Source organism: Orycteropus afer, unplaced genomic scaffold, assembly GCF_000298275.1.
Source record: "Orycteropus afer afer isolate SDZICR_OR568_19922 unplaced genomic scaffold, OryAfe1.0 scaffold00981, whole genome shotgun sequence".
NCBI classification, from domain to species: Eukaryota; Metazoa; Chordata; class Mammalia; order Tubulidentata; family Orycteropodidae; genus Orycteropus; species Orycteropus afer.
Genome location: NW_006922568.1, coordinates 79,827 through 84,286, shown reverse-complemented (window position 1 = coordinate 84,286; position 4,460 = coordinate 79,827).

Here is a 4,460-nt window from a genome sequence, read left to right as displayed (position 1 = left end):
TTACAGGATTGGTTGACATTTTTCAAGTTGCGAGTTGTCCTTACTTGATTGGCTCTGTCCTGTGGGCCGAAGCTGCAAACTGCCATTTCTAGCTATTTTAGGTATTGGAATTTCAAGTATTTTCCTGCTATTTACTGATTGGTTGTTGCTAGGGGGTATCTATGGGGTGAGGATAATCAGGACTTCTTGTGGTTTTTCCGGTAACTACAACGTGGAGTAAATGCTAAGGCACATTATTGTAAAATGGGTATATACAGGGTATTTTATATAAAAACATGTTCTCACAGTTTTAAGTCACTAAGTTTTAGGGTAGTTTGTTTTGAAGTACAAGATAACTGATACACTCCTGGTATATTGTGGAGTCACATATTTCTCTAGGGTTAAGTTTTCCAGCGTAAGCTTTCCTTAATATGTAAGGAAAAATTATTTAAAGTAAAAATTACCATTGAAGATCCCTTAGGAAGTAACAATATGCTCTCAAAGCAAACATTTTCCTTTTCATCCTTGATGGAGATAACTTGTTTTTTTGATCACCAGATAAAATATCTGGCTTGTGTTTATGACCATGTCATAGAAAACATGTATCTTATATTTTTAAATATCCAGCTGATAAAACCCATTGCCATCGAGTTGATTCTGACTCACGGTGAACCCACGTATGCAGAGTAAAACTGCTCCACAGGGTTTTTAAGGTTGTGACCTTTTGAAAGCAAGTGGCTAGGCCTGTCTTCCAAGGTACCCCTGGGTGGATTTCAGTGGGCAACCTTTTGGCTAGTAGTTGATCACTTAAACTTTGTGTCACCCAGGGACTAAGGGTATTATTATTATTATTATTATTATTTATTGTGCTTTAGGTGCAAATTTACAGAGCAGAATTTGTTTTACATCCAACATTTTGTGTCCATTTGGTTTCACTCCCCAATTACCATCCCCAACCGTAACCCACTCTCCTCCTCTCCCTTTCCAGTAACCCCCCCAACCCGTGTCCTTTTTTAGTTATGTACTCCTGGGTGTCCTGCTTTTCCTCCATGTGAATGTTGCCCCTCTGGTGCTCCATGGCCAATTACTCCAAGGGATATATCTCCGTAGAGTATGCGGGAAAGTGATCTGGGTTGAGTGATCTGCGTGTATGTCTTATTTACTACTGGGCTGAGAGCCAGCCCTTGGGAGTGAGTTTTATCCCAGGCCCAAAGTATATCCCAGAGCCATAGTCTTGGGGGTCCCACCAGACTCCATCCGACCAGTAGTTCTGGTCATTATTATGTTTTTGGATTTTGTTCCAGGTTCGGGGACTAAGGTTTTAATGTAAATCCAACTATGTCACTCCACTGCCTAAAACCCTTCAATGAGGAGTTTTGGTTTCAGTTTAGATGGAGAGAGCTGGAAAAAAGTCTCTTCCATCCATACAAGGCAAATCTGGGCAAATTGCAAGTGAATGACTTTTCTTAAATCCACCAGAGAACTGCTGCCACAGGATGCATTAATAATAATCAACATAAAGCCAATTCCCAATAACTCATGTCCCTACTTTCCCACTCTCCATTATCCTGACACCTGCCACTTTGTTGACACTTTCTCTGACCCTAACCACTTTGGTCATGTTATCGTAAGGGATCAGTCCCTGGAGGATGTCATGCTTTGTAAAGTGGGGGGTCAGCAAAAAAAGGAGAGACCCTCTATGAGATGGACCCTCATCGTTGCAGTGACTGCAAGGATGGGCTCAGACATAGTGAAGATTGTGAGGACGGAGTAGGACTGGGCAGTGTTTTGCTCTGTTGTATGTACATAGGGTTGCTATGGGTTGAAGCCGTCTCAACAGCACCTAATGACAGCAATCACCCAGAGTTAGGACTTCATAAGTTAGGACTCTGTCCTTCCAACCCCTGCCAAAATAGGCAAACTCCAGTCTCTGCTGGCTCTCACCATCTCTGGTAGGTTTGATATTTCCCTAGAATGATACAGAACTCACAGACTACCTATACTTACCAGTTGCTTTTGAGTCTATTCCAACTCATAGCTACCCTATAGGAGAGTATAGAACTCCCTCATGTGGTGTTCAAGGCTGTAATCTTTACAGAAGCAGACTGCCACATCTTTCTCTTGTGGAGCACCTGGCGCGTTTGAACCACCTACCTTAACCACCAGAGCTCCTTCCTATACCTATACTTACCCATTTATTATAACTAGATAGGATACGATGAAAAGACAGCTAAGGTCTGGGAGACGTCCCAGAAGCAGGAGGCTTCCACTTTCCCCAGGGATATGTCATGGACTACCAGAAGGACAAACCAATCTGTTTTGTTAGGAGCTCTGGTGACGTAGTGCCTGAGGCATTTGACTGCTAAGCAGAAAGCTGGTGGTTCAAACCCACCATCCACTCCTCAGAAGGAAGATTGGGCAATTTACTTCCGTAGTGATACCGCCTTGGAAACCCAAGGAGGGGTCGTTATGAGTCTGATCTGACTTGATGGCAGTGAATTTGGTTTTTAGTTTTGAGAAGTGCAGCTAGAATGCTCCTTAGAAGCAAGAATGGCCAGACTTTGTCTCTGGTACTTTGGACATGTTATCAGAGGAGACCAGTCCCTTCTCAAGTACATGGATGTTCTCACCAGTTCAGGAAGCCCCATATAACTTCTGAGGTATGTGTGCAGGGCTTTTATTGGCTCATTGGTAGTCAGTGATTGGGACCTCATTGCATATTCAAAGATTAGCTTAAGTACTGAATATACTTGACTGATTTCATCATACCCCTCTCTTTTCTTGAGGTTTTCAGTCACTGGGTCCTGCCCCCAGCCCCTCTTAACATATTTAAGAGTTTCCAGACTATTTTGAAAAACAAAGACACCTTGATTGCTGAAGAAATTCTAGAGGCTATTTTCAGGAACCAAAGACAAAAGGCCAAATGGAGTTCTTTGTCTACAAATCTGAGGGAAGGTAGGTTTTCCAGGGAGAAACTGGATCTGAACATTTTCTTATCTGAGGCACATTCTGCTCCACTCTGTAGGAGCTGGTATGAAGAGTCAGCTAAAAGTTTTTAATGAATTTCTAAGTCAAGTGTGGCTAATTTGAGGGCTTCATCCTCTTCTAAATTTTCCTCTATAAACCCCAGCAGTCATTCATAGGGAAGATGAGGGAGAAATCTGATAAAGCCATCATGCTGTGAGTTGGAGGAAGGAAACAGCAGTCACTACTGAAACTTTGCCCAACCTATTTCCCTGTTCTTCCCTATGGAACAAAAGCCTAAATCTGTGTGGGGAAGAGCAACAATTATCTTAGCGCCCTGGCAAAAATCCGTTGCAGTTGGAGGAAGAGAACAGAAAAAAGAAGTTCTACCCCACAAAGAAGGAGTGGTGTAAACCTTTTGAATACCAGCCATAAGGTTAGTGGCTCAAACCTATCCAGAGGTGCCTCAGAAGACAGGCCTGGTAATTTGCTTCTTAAGGATCACAACTGTGAAAACCCTATGGAGTAGTTCTACTCTGCACACATGGGGTTGCTATGAGTCTGAATGCACTCATTGGCAACTGTCTTTGTTATCTAGCGCTGCTGTAACAGAAATACCACAAATGGGTGGCTTTAACAAACAGCAATTGATTTTCTCACAGTTTAGGAGGCTAGAAGTCCAAATTCAGGGTGCTGGTTCTAGGAGAAGGTTTTCTCTTTGTGGGCTCTGGAGGATGGTCCTTGTTTCTTTTGAGCTTCTGCTTCTGGCCTGTCTCCGTGTGTCTTGGCATCTCTCTTCCTCCATCTCTGCTCACTCTCTTGCTTGTTGAATCTCTTTTTGGTCTGAAAAGAGATTGACTCAAAACACTCCCTACACTAATCCTGCCTCATTAAGAAAACAAAAGACATCACATTCCCAAATGGGATTATAACCACGTATTTTGGGATCACAGTTCAATCTATAATAGCAACTAACAACAGCAGCCCTGAAGCAGAGGCTAAAATGGCTAAGCAAGTCACATGGGCAACCCCACAGTAAGTGTAGGACTGAATACTTAAGGGCAAGGAGAGAAGGTGGGAGTTATTGCAGCCATTTTTGCAAATAATCTCCCATAACTATTGTACTATTATGCTATTTCTAATCATGTGAACTCATCCTCCGAGTGACTCATGTTAGAAACCTCAAAGTTAATTTCTGTCTATCACTCCTAGTATAAAATGGAATAAAATGGAAATTATTTAATTTGCAAAATAAAAATGCATTTTGTGAGAAATCATTTTCTCTCAGTACCTTAATAGTCTAACTATTAATATAAACTTTGATCACAGATCCATTATTGTTTTAATTAATTATATTCAGAAACTGGAGAGAAATAATATAATTGGCACACTAAAACATGAACTGATTTTAAATCCTTTATAAAAAAAAGCCACTCAATAACCCAGGAATAAATTTCATTTTATTTGTTTTCTTGCATATATGCAAAGAGGCAATCACCAATAGGTGGAAATATTTA